This window comes from Ammospiza caudacuta, chromosome 1, assembly GCF_027887145.1.
Source record: "Ammospiza caudacuta isolate bAmmCau1 chromosome 1, bAmmCau1.pri, whole genome shotgun sequence".
Lineage (NCBI taxonomy): Eukaryota > Metazoa > Chordata > Aves > Passeriformes > Passerellidae > Ammospiza > Ammospiza caudacuta.
The window spans coordinates 111,763,046-111,780,304 of NC_080593.1; the positions used below are offsets into that span (position 1 = coordinate 111,763,046).

Consider the following 17,259-nt stretch of genomic DNA (forward strand, 5'->3'; position numbering starts at 1 on the left):
ACAACATAATCATTCTGAACGTGATCCAACCCTCATTAGGAATTGTTATGTCAAAGAATTCTTATCTGTGTGTTTAATACAGCACATATCAGCACTGAAGCAAGTGGCAATATGATAGTTTGGGGACTGCACTGTCTCTGTAGAACAGGAGCTAATGAGATGCTGTGAGAGCACTTAGAGAGAGCGCAGCGATAAAATAGGCCTGTAAGGTATAACTTCCTCATTACACCCCGAGATTGCACCACATTCAGTGGCATGGCTGCTAGTAAATCAAAAGTCACACCTTGTATTTACCTGAGACATTTGTTACCTTCATGTGTCACTGTTCTATCACTCAGCAACCCCCTCTCCTGTGGGTAGGCAGGGTCTAGGAGGACTGCAAATCAGGAACTCACTGTTCCAGCCAAATCACACATGATGTGTGCTCCTGCAAGAACCAGACACACAGATGCTTCAGCTGCACGTCGCTGTCAGTCCTGATCAAGAACAGGTGATTTCCACCCCTCAGTACACCACAAGAGTCACCTCACAACTTTTCTTTCTCTCTCTGTATCTGTGCTGAAGCCCCTAGTTTTTAATGAAGATTCTTCCCCTATCAGACCATTCTTCAACTCTGTTTCCCTTCATAATGTCAACAACAAGCACCCCTAGTTTGTCACCAAGTATCTCACCTAATTTAGGGTCAGTTTTTCTCATGACAAGAGATTGTTTTATTTCCTTTAGGTGTTTAACAGTTATTACTGTTCCTGTGTGGGCACGGTTGGTGAGAGAGAGACGGTGAATCTTGTATCTTGATCAGAAGGCATATTTATTAAGATATTATATATAATACATTATTACTATACTAAATAGAATATAGAGAGAGGTTTGCAGAGCTGCTAGCTAAGCTAAGAAGAGATAGAAAAGAATCCACAACAAAGCTGTGGCCAAGGACTCAGTCCCCTGGCTTGCACTGGTGATCGGCCCTTAATTATAAACATAGGAAATGAGCCAATCAAGGTGTTCCTGTTGCATTCCCCAGCAGCTGATAATAATTGTTTACCTTCTCTTCGGGGGCCTCTGGTCTCCTGAAGACGCTGAAATCTGAAAGAAAGGATTTCTGTGGAGAAATGTCTGCGACAAAGAGTCCCATCTATTCTCCAGGAGAGAGGGAACGTCTTGCTTGAACAAAGATGTAACTTTCTATATCTTTCCTGTCAAGCTAATTCCAACCTTCTTTCCATGGCAAAAAGTCATTCCATCTTTTTGTTCTTGCTTACTAGCTTTTACTCACCCTCACAAAACCTGCAAGTAACCACAAAAAGGCCATTTTAGTGGGCCTTTTCATAGACCTCAGAGTGGGATTTTCCATCTCGTTGGTCTTTCCATTTATTACTTCATCATTCTCTTCTGTGTAATGGCTCATCCCTGTCCATCTTAAAAATGAGATAATGAGAATGACTTGTAATTCTGGCCTCCAAACTGCACTGCTCTATTTGTACTGTCACATACATCTGCATTTCTCCTTAAGCAGAAGGAACTATAACCTTGCATTTTCAGTTTAGAGCTTGTTTTCCTGCTTAAATCTCTTCCTGAATCAACCAAAGCATTTGACAATGCTTTGCCCAGACTAAGAGATGCAACTTACATTGAGTTCCTTGAGGTTTTGTTTTCACCTTAGCCCCAAGTACATCCAGCATTACCATATATATGCACAACCTATAGAGGGAACATCCAATTTTAATTTCTGTAGTTCAATATACTCAGGAACAAGAAAACAATAGTATTCTATTGTTTTCAGCTATCAAGACAGGCAGTTCTCATTTAGTATAAAATCTCACTAGATTTTCTAGAAACCCCCAGAACTCCTGAAACGCTTCCTTTAATCTGTACTCCAGAAGCTGATGTGCTGTTTTTTTTATATCTTTCTATCCTTGGGCAGAAATTCTCTGTATGTTTTTTATTCCTGCTTTAACCTTTCTCATATTCTGCCATGTTATCTTGGAGATTATTAAATACCATCTGAACATTTTTCTGCTTAAATATCATACCACCCATTTTTTTTATTTGAAAGAGAAGAAAAATCAATCAAATAATCAAAATATTCTGATGTGCTGTTTTTTAGTCTTTGCTTACAAGTTTCATTTTTAATTTTGTTATAGATAAGGGTGTTTTCTCCCAAGTAATGATATCCTAAAAAAAAAAAAAAGTTATATGACAGCTTATGAGGAATGTTTAGACCACCTAAACACATTCTACCTATCAATCCTTATCCAATGACTCTATTGAGATACATAACTACCAGAGTCTTGAAAAACATTTTGAGAGAATGGACTGGCTTACCACATTTAAATATTTGCTTAAATAATAATATTCTGAGACACAGAATTAGCCCATGACCAATGGTATATCAAGTAACCACAGTTTCATTATTTATTGGAGCTTCACATCATACATGCAGTATTCTGGTTTTGTCTCTGTCCATACCTAGTATGGTTGCTTTAATCTGTACAGACTAAATATGTAAAGTTAAGCAATTTTCAGATGTTTTCACTGGGTACTGACATGCTGATCTCTCAAGTTCCGTATTTCTGTTACTTATAGACAGAATCATATTTAAAAAAAAAGGGGGGGGGGAAGCTTTTCTAAGTGATTTTCTGCCAGACAACCTAAACTAAAGCCTAGGAGGTAATGTAACTGGTGGCTGCATAATAAAGACTGCATCACAATGTGCACACAAGAAAAAAGGAAACTCAGGAGACCAGTTTAAACCTACTTTTTCCAATGTTAAGGCATGGTAATGTAAATTCAGTGTTAGATTAACACTAAAATTAACTGTGTTTTTAACTTTAAAACAAATGAACAGTCGGAGACAGTGAAGAATCTGTCATGTAACAATGAAGCTGACCGCTTAGGAGCCATTTACACCATCAAGAAAGAAATAGCTGGGACCAATAACAAGCTGTTATCCTTCTTAGTGATTAGCTAATAATTGACAGAGCAGATGTATTTAGGAGTTTTGGAACCCAGTTCTAAATTCTGGAGGTCACAAGTCTCTTACTGAGACTCTTCAGAAAAACACATCTGGATCTAAAGAGGGGCTTGGGGAGCCATCAGAAATTACCTGGAGTTCTTTTCACCAAAACACCCTTCCAGCCTCCCTAATCTCCAATATACCCCCATATCTTGTTTCCTGCTGTATTTCCTTTCCTTATGGAGGAAATACATACAGCAACTGTTGATAAATGTGGGGGTCAATATACAAATATGCTCCTCACACAAACCTTGAATTCACAGGATCTGCTTACTTTTCTTCTAATTTAATTAGCACCAAACTTCACTGAGATAAGGATAATGAATGAATAATTTTGTCTTCATTTTTAATTTCAGATATGAAGATGTTTTTCTCTTTCTAAAATGCAAAAACAATTTTTCAGAAATTATGACAGTTTCTAGATGGGATACCTGTGGTTTGTAATTTCCTTTGGGTAGAATGTTAGGCTATATTTTGTAGTAGAGTTCAGTTCAGTAGTAAATTTTATTGTGGAAAAGTATTTCCTTAAAACAACTGTTGTTTTGAAACCATTGTGTCAGTGTTTCTATTTCACTCTAGTGGCTATTATTTTGTCTTTTTATTGCATTAATAGTAAGTAATAATAAGTCATGGAAGTTTTATTCAGAGAAAGATGCTAGGGAGTACCCACTAAGGGATAACAGACTGGAAGCAGTAGGGACTCATTTATTTCAAATTTCTCTACCAATTCAAGATGCCAGAAAAATGGAAATAAAAGACAAGAGTAAATGTAAAAACAGGTATTCCATTATACCCAGGTTTTCTAGAAAGTCAGTCAGGTTTTATGAAAAGAAGAAAGATCTGTTCAAATAAATAAGAATATTTGATATTGAGCTATAGGAGTAACACAAAATGTAACAGGGAATAACTACTAGAGTAGACCATGTTAATTTAGTTTGATGAAATGCCATCTGATATGGCCTATAACGGAAAATATTAATAGAAGAATAATAAAACAGATTAGTCTGAAAGAAATTTTTATCTGAATGTTGTCATAATTAATCTTCACTAATGAAAAACAGTAAGCAATGAAAAAGCACCAGCAACACCAAACTCTTCCTCTCCTTTCCCCCTTATGCACAGAGTCTGTTCTGTCAGTTAGAAGACAGAACCATGCTGCCAGTTTCCAGCAGGTCACACAATGGAGAAATTCCTGTGTGCTCTGCCTTCTGCATTGAGAAAATGACAAAAGGTAACACTAGCCATTGGGACGTGCAAGGTGGACGGCAGAGGTGGGGTTTGGGGAGTTCTTTGACTATAGGCCTCTTCCTGCTAGGTAGGATCTCTAAAAGCAAGTTCTTGGGAAAAATGCTGGTTTCTTTATCATCTATTTCAAGTCTAGAAGCTGCAGAATTTGCAAGAAAATTTCTCTGTGAAAGAGAGATGAACTTGTTTACTACACTGAAGCGGCGAATTGCTGGAATGAACTTTCAGTTCCACCTTATGTTGACATTATCCATTTCTTTGCTGAGTCTGAATGTAACATGTCACTGATATGAAACCACTGACTACCGGCTAAAAAACTGTGAAAAATGAGGAATTTTTTCAGTCATGGAAATATGACTTCACTTCTTTAAGTTCTCTAAGTTCCATTGCACATTGGGTCCCTCTGAATCATTGTGTTTGAACCAAGAGCTGGGAAAAAACATATTCTATCCCACATATTAATCTAAAAAATGTACATAGATTTCTTCTTTTTCCCAAGTCAAGAATTTCATGGAATAATTTCTCAAAGATCTTTCAACATCAACAGTGCATAAATGAAGGAGATCATAGAAAGAGAGCTGTAGTATAATGATGTAAGAATGACTTTTTCACTACTTAGTCGTCCTGTACAATTCAACCATCTGAGCTGCTTTCTTTTGACATTGCACAGCAGGCTCACCTTTATCCTTGAAGAGCAAGCCTGCTGTGCAATCAGCATATACAGCCCTCCAAGGCTTGCATGGCCTAGAAGGCAGCCTGCATTACCCGTCGGATAGAGCCCTCAGAGACTATTTTCAGCCATCATCAGTCACAGTAAGTTCAGGTCCACATTTCTTAAGCCAAAGAAAACACAAAAAGGTGCATTGAATCCTCCATTAGTTAAGGATGCAACTGACCATGAGTACTATCAGAATTCTGAAAGCAATTTCAATGACCAAAATTCAGTTTGGTATACTGACAATTTCTCACTAATAATTTTGACAGATGCATTTAAACTACAAGCAGTGATCATACAAAAAATACTCTCAAATTATTGATGAAAAGTACGTATTTTCTAGAAATAATACTGTAAAATAACCATCTTTCACAATAAAGTAAAATTACTAATTTACTGTTATTAATGTCATTTATTTTCCTTTAAAATTCAAGTAATAGATAGGTCTTACCTTAAATAAATGAAGATTTTTCTGTATTGTCTATCTGTTTTTGTTTCATGTTCCATAATTAATTTAGTTTTTTACATTAATTCTTTAGGTTTTCGATAGCGTGATAGTTTTTAGCAATTCAGCTAGGAATTTAAAAATAACCAACCAACCAACGCCATCAACAGCAACAAATCTCATACCATGTAAATTAGGCAAGGCTAGATTTCCAAGTACTGTGTTTTAAGCACATGCATATATGTGCAAAAATTCATGACAATATATACCCAAAGAAAGGGAAAATTTTTCAGAGAAGGCACTTAAAGCACTCTATGCAACTGGCAAAATTGCATTTATGTAAGAGAATAGATTCACAAATCTAGTCAGGATTCTCCAGCTTGTCGCACAGTTCTTGTAGTATATATGCACAGATTTTGTTGTGACACGTGTATTATTGCAATTGCCCATGTTGCATGTGGATTTATGCATATTTGTAGGCCACTTTCTTCAAAAAATACACACCCCTTATACTTTTTTACCTTATATAAAATCTTTGTAATTAAACTCTGGCTTGCACAGCAAAACCTTCGCTAATGACAGCAAAAAGTAACAATATTTGCATGTGATTCAAGTGTGGGATTATTTATTTCAGCATGTGCAGTCAGTATCAAGCTTTCAATGGTAGACTACTTAACTACTTACAAAATAAAATGCTGCCTTAGGTTGATACCTAAACCACTTGGATTTTAGGAAAAATCAGTATTTTGTGGCCATTGCCCAGAGCATTTTTCATTTAGTTGCCTAAATAGAGAGTTGCCTTCTTTCAGATGTCAAGTTTTTCATAACATTTTTGTCCATACTCCACAGACAGTGGAGAATTAAAGCACAGAGAATGACTCCTTTCCTCAGCTGCAACTTGAAGTGATGCTGACATTAAGCTGCTGAAAACCTTTAAATTATAAAGTGTTTTCACTAAACTCCCTGCTCTATGGAAGAGAGGTTAAATTGCACTGTCTTTCTTGTACCAAATGTGACAGATGGTCACAGGACCCAAAAAATGTGAGCATTCACAACACAAGAAAACACTGCTTTCAAGAGCAAGAGTATCTGGCAAACAAAGCTGCAGCTTCCCCACAATGAACAAGGTAAACATAAAGCACTGTAGCAGTTCAGCAGTAATAAACAGGTGGGAGTCTTCTATTTGGTGATACTTGTAAAGTGGTCTTGCTGCATTAGATTTTGTAACCCAGACTAATGGGCTGTAAGCAGCTATCTAAATGGGTTAAATTAAGAGGGAGGAAAATACCTTTTGATTATCCTTATATATACACATAAATACACATATAAGTTAAGTGCACACATGTAAAAATACCAGATTTCAAGACCTCATCATAGGCAAAGACTACTTCATAGTATTTTAAAATCAGTGTTTTTAAAATTTCTTCTTTAGTCACAGTCCCATTTTCTTTGCAGCAGTAGTATCATGCATTGTCTAAGGATATTTTTCCTTATGAAAGGTATACTTAAAAGGTAGCTATAAAAAATAACTAGGAATCAAAACTTTTGTAACAGATGTTAGCACAGATATATGAAGTTGTGCAAGGATATCAGATTTTTAAGACCTTCAGACTTTGTAAATGTGTAATAAGTATCTGTATGGGATTAGATGAAAAGGTCAGATTTCTTGCAGAAACATAGAATCATGGGAAAGAAAATTAAGGTATAATAATTGATGTAAATTCCTATGTAAATGAACTGCCAATAGGGAGTCTCAGGTTTTTTCCCCTCAGGAAAAGTTTTAGGCTCAGTACCAGGAGAGCCTGATGCAAGGTGATGCCCTGTCATATATGGAATTTCTGTATGATCTGTCCTGGCCTTAAACTTTGCAAACCTGAGATGATTCATATATCGTGTCCAGATATGAACATGCACACAACCATGCCATGCCATGTTTTGTACCAAAGACTCAGGTTCATGTTTGAGCTCTGTTGGAACCAAACTGCCAATGAAATAGAATTTAGCATCTTTGACTTCCTGCGCTTTTCTCAGGACTCTTTAACCAGGGCAAGCAAAACCTGAAAATGTTGGCTTCTGAACATATAGAATGCTAGCCATTGAGTCAGTGCAACCTGGTACCTATTACAGAAGAGAGTATTCACCTTCAGCTTTTGGAATAAACAAACAAGAATGGTGAGATACTCTAGATTCTGTGATCCAAATATCAATTGACTGAATATCTGCCCTTAATGGCTTGCTGTAGTGGATAACAGTCCACTGTCCTGCCTAAGCTGAACAAGTCCCTTGGCACTGGGTCATTCAGCTGTTCAATACATGCACAATATTCTTCATTCCTGCTAGTTGCTGGACAAGACCACTTGTGCTTTATGAGGTAGAATTCATATGCTGTTAACAAGGTATTTAGCTTTTTGACATTTAAATGTCAGCTGACCAAACTAAGTCCCTCCAAATTCAATGGAATAATGCAGTAGCCTCCTACTTGCGATTCAGCTTGACTTAAAATAGGCAAACTATGAAGCACTGGGTGAATTGCTTGGTCAGTTGAAAGCAGGAGTCTACATTGCACCTGTAAGGAAAATCCTATAAAATCATAGCCATTCTTTCCATAACATCATGTAAGCTACACACTAGCTTTAACAAGACAATGTCTTAATCACAGAAGAGCAATAATATCTCTGAATACAACTTCAAAAAACTTCTTCTGAAAAACCAAAGAGCCTAATTAGAGGAATCATATAATATAATCCTGCGCAACTAGTGGTAAGAGTTATTGTTAAAAATAGACAGCCCCTTCTATAAAACTTTAATTTCTACAATCAAGGAATTGTGTCAGGCTCTAAAAATGCAATGTTTAAAGTATCCAAGCGCTGTTACCAGTTCAGAGCTCTACAAATCTCATAAAATAGGCTTTGTACATTGCTTTATTCCACTTAGCAGCCCTGTGTTCCTCCAGAACACAAACTCAAATATTACTCAAGTAAATAATGGATGCAGTTATTTAGAGTTACTAGGAGAGGCAGCATTAAAAACAACAATAAAAAAAAAAAGTATAGGAAATAAATGCCCTGGAAAACATTGTAGAATTACTGCTTATCTGCATGCTGATTCATCAGTCATTCCCACATGTTCTAAGATCTCCTGGTAGACCTGCAGTTTGGTAGAGCATCACCTTTAACAGAGAGGAATATATAAACTTCCTCTTCCCTGTCAAATTTAGAAATCTATGTGAATCAATGAACTTCCCCATGCTTAATTTAAGATTCTGTGATATATAAGAAGTCTTGGAATTTTCCCATAGAAATTACAGGATTCTTAAAAGCTATTCTGAACAACATGAAAGCTTTTATTGTTTTATATATGTATGTACATGATTCATCTTTGATGCTGTAATATCTAACAAGTTTATACAAGATGGAAATAAAAGAGTAATAAAAATTAACAGAATCTTAGGGAAAATTTTTTGTTTCTTCTAATAACATGTTTATACAAAGCACAATGTTCAGTAATGAAATTCAGTAATTCACTTTCGTGGATTATAGTTTAGCAAGTGATAGAGCAGATACGAGCCATCATTTACAAGAAGATGCCATCTGCTGAGCAAACATGCAATCAGCAGGCACTTCCTGTTACACTGGAATCTTTTTTGTCCTTTATTGATTTTCTCCCTTGCATTTCTAAAGCCCCTCAAGCAATCTGAGCCAGTGCAGCAAATGAAGAAAGCAAAGGACTTCTCAATGACCCCAATATCAATTCTGCTTTGTGCTTCATGCTGTCTCAAGGCTATGGACCTCATAGGTTAGTTCAAAAGAGACAGAAAATAGTACATAAAATGTATGTGTGTATATAGTTCCAAGGCAACTCTGCAGAAATGACAGCCTAACCTATGAGATTAAACACACTTCAAAAAAGCTTTACAACATTAAGCATACTTCAATGCAAGCATTAAATTATTCACCCCTACACCATTTAATTGTTACTTCATAATACTTCTCTTTTTTTGTTCCACTTATTCAGTTTGCTTCTGGTCTTTATCTACTTCATGTACACTCTTATGCAAATAGGAGACCTTCTGAAAAATGTATGCATAAATAGATGTGTTAGTATTCAAAAGTTATTGTCCTACATCTATAGATGTCAGAAAAAAAGCATTAGTCATTAAATACTTTCACAGTTACCATTCCTAAGCTTCTTTTCATTTTCCCTTCCATACTTATTTTGGCATCATGTATGTTTATATACTGTATGCTTTGAATTATAAAGTCCGTTTTAAAATAGAAAATACCTCCACTGCTTCATAAAACACTTTTCATCTTGCAGAAAAACAAATTAAATAAAGTTCTGAAGTCAAAATATATCTCATGTTTCTCTTTTTCATTAATCCAGTTTATTATTAATTGGCATCTCAAGAAAAACGGTTCTTGTCTATTGTGTAATTTCATTTGCATCATTAACACGAGCACCAAATACTAAATGGAAGAAACTATGATTAATACATGTAGTAAGGAAAATTTTGCATTAATAAATATGCTTAAATGAATTGCATAATATTTATACTATTCAAAGTTTAAAATTCCATGTAGAAATATAAGAAATATTAAAATAGGTATTCATATTTCCATTCTGAAAAGCTTTATACAAGGAGAAAGTTGTCCCTGGAAATTACCACTATCTTTTGGATATCATTTGCATACCAATCTGCTTGTGCAAACTCTCTCCAAGCTTTTAACACAGAATCAAATACACAGGTGTAGACCATGATGTATAACTCTTACCACACCTCTCTAGCTTTCCACAAAACTAATGATGTGATCTTTGTCACATTGTTTCTACTTAGTTTCAGTTGGGGAAGGGCTAACAACATTAGTCACTGCCATTAATGCCTTGTTTTGAAAATACTATTAGGTATTAGAAGAATCTTCTTTTTTTTTTAATTTTTCAATTTGACTTATTAAGTCTGCATTAAAAATAAACTACCATATAATCCATTATGTGAACTCAAACCATTCAACATCCCCCATCTCTCATCCAAAAGTGGGGAAGTATTGCTGCATGCAGATCATGTCAAGAGCCCTTCAAATAGAGTAACACTAAAAACCTGAAGATGATATTCCATGACGAGCTGTGTACTAGCAGCTCGATAACAGAACTATGAACCTACAGACTGATTCTGAAAAAAAACACCCTCCCTGCTGATACAGTAGAAATTGTTGTATCTGGGCTTTGAGAAAAAATAAAAAAATACTGTATCTAAACTTAATAAACTCAATAGACGCTGATACTTCAATGTTCTCTAACAAGTGCATGGTTCACAGAAAACTCCTTGTCTTAATTAATAGCTAGTTTTTCTACTCTGCTTCACATATGACATAAGACTGAAAACAAATTAAATTTTTCCCACATTTCCTGTTGCTTTCAGAGCCAATTCACAAAAGAAGAAAAGGAACAAGCACCTGCCTAAGAAAAAGACATTCCAAAAGTCTAAAGATCAGAGTCTAAAGTGTTGAGTTTTTTAACAATGACAGAAAAAATGCCAGTGACTGGTCTGGACTCTACTACTTTTACTTCGTGGCTGTCTTGAAATGTATCTTCATTTCTAAATCAGCTACTTGTCTCTCAGTCTCTTCAATGCTCCTCCTATCTTCATAGGTTCATCGAATGTTAATGGACCTTAAGGATCACCTAGTCCCAATTTTCTATTTTCAAAATATAGTGGTTGGTGGTAAACATATCCATTTTGTGTTTTAAACCATGGTCTACAAACATAGTTATGCTTACTGCTAGTCTTCCAAGCAGGAAGAACAGCATAATTTCTGAATTCCTATAGAACGGCACAATATTAGGTAAAGGTACAGATGCGACAATTTGGTTAGCAGATGGAATGGACAAGCTTCCCAGAAAATCACTAACATTTATTGATCTCTGCTGCATTATAAGTTCCCCTTTGGCTGTCTCAGAATAGAGTTTTATCTAAACCACTCTGCACTTTGACCACCACTAGTAAACGATAGCTTTTGTACTTTCCACAGCCTTTGATATCATTATTAAATTTAGTTCTAATAGGAAGAAAAAGCCTCTTGACAGCAAGGATATGAATGTTGTCTAACACAGAGAAATAAGGCTTTGGAAGAAAAATAGGAGAAAAAGGCTTAGTTGGCTTAGTTGAAACAGATCTTAAAAGCCACCCTAAAAGAAGCACAACAAGCATCTCAAGGAGCCTTTATCATGACAAAACATGAACTACAATTAAAAAAAAATATCTTGAGAACAAAATTTAATTCTGATTAGGAAAGTGTTCTCTTGCTTTTGTCTATAAAAGGAAAAACAATGGGCTGAAAATGCCACTTAAGGATCTAGCTCAATAATCCAGTGAAGACAAAGGAGCCTTTTATTTTCAATGAGTAATCCAAAAGAATGAGTATTGAACAAAAAAGGGAGGAAGATATTTGGAATCAAAACTATCATGTTGTGTCAGTCAGGCTTAGAAATGTTCCTTTCAGCCTTCTCTAAAGCAAAGCCTGAGAATCTGAGAGCAGCTCTGCATCAATCACAAATATATGTGATGAAGACTTTGTGCATCACCCAGCTTAGAAGAGGAACATTCAACACTTTCTGCTAATGTCTTGGACAAACAGGAATTTCAGGATCTCTCTTAGGCTTATCTTTCTATAAATGGGACATGTAGATATCAGGATCTAGTTTGAGTTCTTGCACAGTTCAAAGTCACAGAATGGAAGGGAACACGTTTTGTAACGAAAGGAAATGGAGATTGTCACAGTTCAGAAGAAAATAAAAAAGGTTCAGGCTTCTCCAAAAATGGGGAGAATAAAAATCTTAGAAGGACTTCTGGTCATCACAGTAAATCCAACATTCTTTTCTAATGCAAAATAGCTTTTGATAGCTCTCAGAGTAAATCTCTCTTATCTGAGACCACTGCAAAAGGATCCAAATGGGGTTCTAACTCAAGGACTTGTAGTAGAAGACTGAAATGCCTCCTTCCAGTTTTGTCTTGCTCTTCTGATCCCATAAGATGTTGGAATCCATCAGAACACTCAGAGCATGGCTGTGTTCATTTCAGGATGAGCAGGAAGGAACAATGGAACAAAAAAATCCTTTATTACATAATGTTAAGTGTGGGAGAATTAATAATAAATATATTTCTTCCAGAGGAATTATAGGTCTCCTTTATAGGAAGAAAGAGCTGACGAATCTCAATGGCACCCACCTACCAACTGTGAGAAGTCTCTCAGGATGTCTTTCTTACACACTGGTGTGCTAACAATGCATCAGAGGAGATCTTTTCCAGCCATTAGAGAGAGTTTGGATGAGAAGAATGTATTTAATTTTACTGTTTATCTGGTATCAAATTTTATATAAGAAAAAGGCCATGCTTTTACTTTGTGCAAGGGTTCTGTATGCAGCCAGTGTTGGCTGAACAGCCACTGTCATTGCATCCTCCTCATCTTCCTCTTAGGAGATGCCCAAAAATAGCAGCTGGAAATCTACTGACTGCCCACAGCTTGTTACTGGGCAGTCATCTCTGATAACACAGTCAGTTCAGCAGCTGCTGATTTTTCCATGTGTGTTGGGTTTGCATGGTAAGCTTCTGGCAACAATGGAGCCAGAAGCTTACCATACAAACACAACACATATGGGAAAATCAGAATGAACTGAGAATATAGGAGAACAACAGCTCGGTAAACATCAAGGTCAATGGAGAAGGAGGAGGAGAAGGTACTCAAGGTGATGGGGCAGAAATTTCCCTACAGCCCATGGAGGTTCATGTTGGAGCAGATATACATCCACAGCCTGTGGAGAACCCCGTGTTGGAGCAGGTGGATGCCAGAGAGAAGGCTGTGAACCTGTGGGAACCCTGCACTGGAACAGGCTGCATGAAGGACCTGTGGAACTGTGGAGAAAGGAGCCCACAACAGACCAGGTTTGCTGGCAGGACTAATTCTGCAAAGAACCCATCCTGGAGCAGTCTGCTCCTGAAGGACCGCACCCTGTGGAAAGGAGCCATGCTGGAACAGTTTGTGAAGAGCTGAAGCCCATGGTAAGGACCCATACAGGACAATTTCATGGACAATTGACTCATTGTCTCCTGTGGAACACTGTCTACACTGGAACAGGGGAAGAATGGGAGGAGTCCTCCCACTGAGGAGGAAGCAGCATCAGAGACAGCGTGTGATGAACTGACCACCAATTCCCTATCCCCCTGTGCCTGTGCTACTCTGGGGAAGGAGGTAGAGAAAATTATAAGTCAATCAGATGCCCAGGAAGAGGGAAGGGATGGGAAAAAGGTGTTTTTAAGATTTATTTTACTTCTCCATGTCCTGTTAGGAGATTTAATTGTAAATAAATTCAACTGATATCTCCTTGTTCAGTCTGTTTTGCCTGTGATGGTGTTCAGTGAGGGATCTCTCCCAGTCCTTATCTCAACTCATGAACCCATTGCTATATTTTCTCTTCCCTGTCCAACTGAGAAGGGAAGTGAGAAACTTGGTGGGCACCTGGCATGCAGCCAGGGTTAACACACTAAACTTGCAAAGACAGCTTAAAGAACAACAAAATCCAAAAAGTAACACTGTAGTCACAATAAAATTTAAAAAATAAAAGAAACAAAAAAAAGAGGTTTTATCACAATTATTATTCAATTCATTAAATTAAAGTTTATTAAAAACTTTATGGTCCAACATCTAAAAGTAAAATACTTGCAAGCAAAAGAGAGATTACTTACAGATACACTATTGGAGGCTTAAAGGACATGTGAGCCAAGCACTGACAGACTTTTTGGAAATATCAAGAAAAAACCCAGTGTTGCTAACAGAAGGGGAACTTTTAGTAGCAAGACAAAAGGTTGAAAATATGTCTAAAAGAGGTAAACAGAAAACAACCTGATCTTTGCTTATTTAAATATAAAAACACAATCAAGCAAAGTAATAATAATTTAGAAATACCAGCAAGAGACATAAACAAAGTATTTCTTCAAATACATCTCTGACAGGAATTCTGCTAGAGGCAAAGGAAGGGCAAACAGATGATCACAAGGACTTAGAAACACTTATCATGAACACTCAGAAAACCAAGCATGATAGAGGGAAAAAAGAACCCAAATTCCAAAAAAGATAAAATCTATAAAGTTCTAAGAAGCAATCTCATATTATTGAATTATTATGGAATAACTCATTAATTATTGAATTGCTACTAAAAAAAAAAATAATTTGCTTCCAAATGGACAACTTGATGCACAGGAGAGGGATCAGCATGACCAGGCAGCAGTGCCTCAAAATTCATCCATTTTCTGAAGGATTCAATTAGAATGTGAGAAGGGATATATGGGTGATAGAGTCTACTTGGACTCCTAAGTGGTATTTGATAAATACATTTTAATAAAAGATGTAAGACAGCAAATAAACAGAGGGTTTTTCTGAATCACCTCTAAAATCCTAATTTCTAAGACTAATAATTAACAGTCCTTACATACTTAAACCATAAAATTCCCCTGATTGTACAGTGGAGCATCCATTTGTGTAAATATTTCAGCACACAGCAGTGGCCCCCAAACTGACCTTGTGCCACTGAGCACCATTCTCTGGGCTTGGCCGTTCAGGTAATTTCAGTTCACCTCACTGTCTGCTCACCTAGCCCTTGGATCAATAGCTTGTCTATGAGAATCTTAATGGGAGACAGTGTAAGTCCAGGAGACAAAATCCACTGTTCTCCCCCTGCCTACCAGGGCAGTCACTTCTGTTTGATAACTGGTCCAGCACGACATTTCTTTGGTGAATCCATGCACACTACTCATGAAGACTTTCTTTCCTTTGTGAAACGTGCCTGGAAAATGTTTTGCAGGATTAGCTGCTCCACCATTTTCTGTGGATTAAAGCAAGGCTGACTAGCCTGTAGATGCCTGATTTCTCCTTCTTGCCTTTCTTAAACACAGGAGTGACATTTTCCTTTCTCTAGTCCAGCAGCACTTCTCCCAGTCATAATCTTCCTCAGCATCCCGGTAGCATCCCATCAAGGCCCACGGAATTACAAATCTCCAGTTTGAGTAAGTACTGCCTGATCTACCCATAAAGGGTATGCATTCCTTTCTCCAGCCTTTCCCTTTGGTCTCTGGGACCCAGAATTCCGGAAGGCTGGCCCTTGCAGAACAGACTGGAGAAAAGAAGGAATTCACCACTGCAGCATTTTCCTGTGCCATCAGGTTTCCTGCCCCAAGCAGCAATGGGCTCACATTTTCTGCAGTCCTCCTTTTGTGATTTCTGCACTTACAGAAGTCCTTCTTGTCGTCTTTGATATCTCTTGCCTGATTCAATTCCATTTTGGCTTCAGCTTTTCCGACTGCATCTCTGCATGCTCATACAATGGTGCTGTATTTCTCCTAGGTTGCCTGTCCCTGATCCCACTTTCTATATTCCACCTTCTATATTCTTCCCTTTTACATCTGAGTTTTGCCTGGAGCTCCTTGTTCATCCATGCAAGCCTCCTGGCATTTTTGCCTGACTTCCTATTCATTGGAATGGACGGCTCTTGTGTTTGAAGGAGATGATATGTGAATACTAAACAGCTTTTTTTGGCCCCTCTTCCCAAATATAATATAAAACTATCAATTTTGGATGAGAAGAAAGTGTCAAGGACAGCCCTTATATCTGAAAGTGTTAAATTGGTCAAAGACTCTCAGTTCATCTCTTTTATGATGAATGGCTGTGTATAGAATATTTCATACCAGTGCAGAGGTATGTTAGTTATATGGTTGACAAGTTCAAATTACAAGTTACAATTTCCAGAATTCTTAGGTCACATAAAACAATTTATTTGCATAAAAGCAAACTTTAAGCAGAAGTGAACTCTTTAATAGAAGCAATCTAAAAATACCACTCTACATCATTGCATTACACACAAAAAACCCACAGCAACTCAGTAGCCCTGCCCAAAATTCAAGCAACAAAACACACAAAACAAAAGACAGACAGAATATATTGCCAAAATACACCTTTGTGGCTTACACCAAACCTGTGGTTGTGGTACACTGCACAGGTTGGATGTTGGGAATTTGTTTGCACCAGCTGGGAATTGAACCCAGGTCACAAGAATGGGGACCTTGCATGATACCACTACACCACTGGTGGTTCCCTGCCATGCTATTTTATTCAGTGTTATTTCACTGTAATCAGAGGCAGGTCATAATAAGGACTATGCAGGAAAAAGAGTTTTCTACCTGAAAAACATTAACTGAAGAACATAACCCATATCCTAAAATACTGACAAGAGGTCACTGGACAATTAACTACTTTTTCCTAGGAAGTTTTGAAAAAGTAAGCATGGAAAACCCTAAAAAAGTCTTCTGTTTGTTTCTCACAATATATATGAATAGTCAATCTTCTTTTGGTGAAGGCAAAGCTAAACAGCTTCACAGATTCCTTCCAAAATGTCTATGGTTATAAAAAGACTTAAATTTCAAAACAGTAAAGCCAAGACAGTAATTTGTCTCAACAGTGCAGAGTAAGCAGATGTGTGCTGAAGCTGGAAAAAAATGAAAAGAACCAAACAATAATTGTTCCATTTTGACTGCCAATACCTTCCATGTGGAGCAAAATTTTTTTCATGAATACATGGCTACCCGTGACTCTGGAAGTCAAAGCACTTCAGGATGCAAGAAAAACATAAATATTCCAGGCAGAAAACCAAGTGGACTGCAGCTGAAAGAAGTTCTTTGGTGCAATGTCTTCCATGGTCCACTTCATGTACAGGTGCTGAAACTTTTATCACAGCTTCTGCAGCTTACTCAGGAACTCTGCCCCATTTGAGAAGCAATACTAAGTGTTTAATTTTTGA

General features: G+C 37.1%; 1 non-coding gene across 1 annotated transcript; it reads right to left on the minus strand.

Moving 5' to 3' along the window:
* Positions 1–16,482: 16,482 nt before the first annotated feature.
* TRNAG-CCC (transfer RNA glycine (anticodon CCC)) lies at positions 16,483–16,553 on the minus strand. The gene has a single exon. It is a non-coding gene; the product is annotated as a tRNA-Gly (tRNA).
* Between the last annotated feature and the right edge of the window lie 706 nt (positions 16,554–17,259).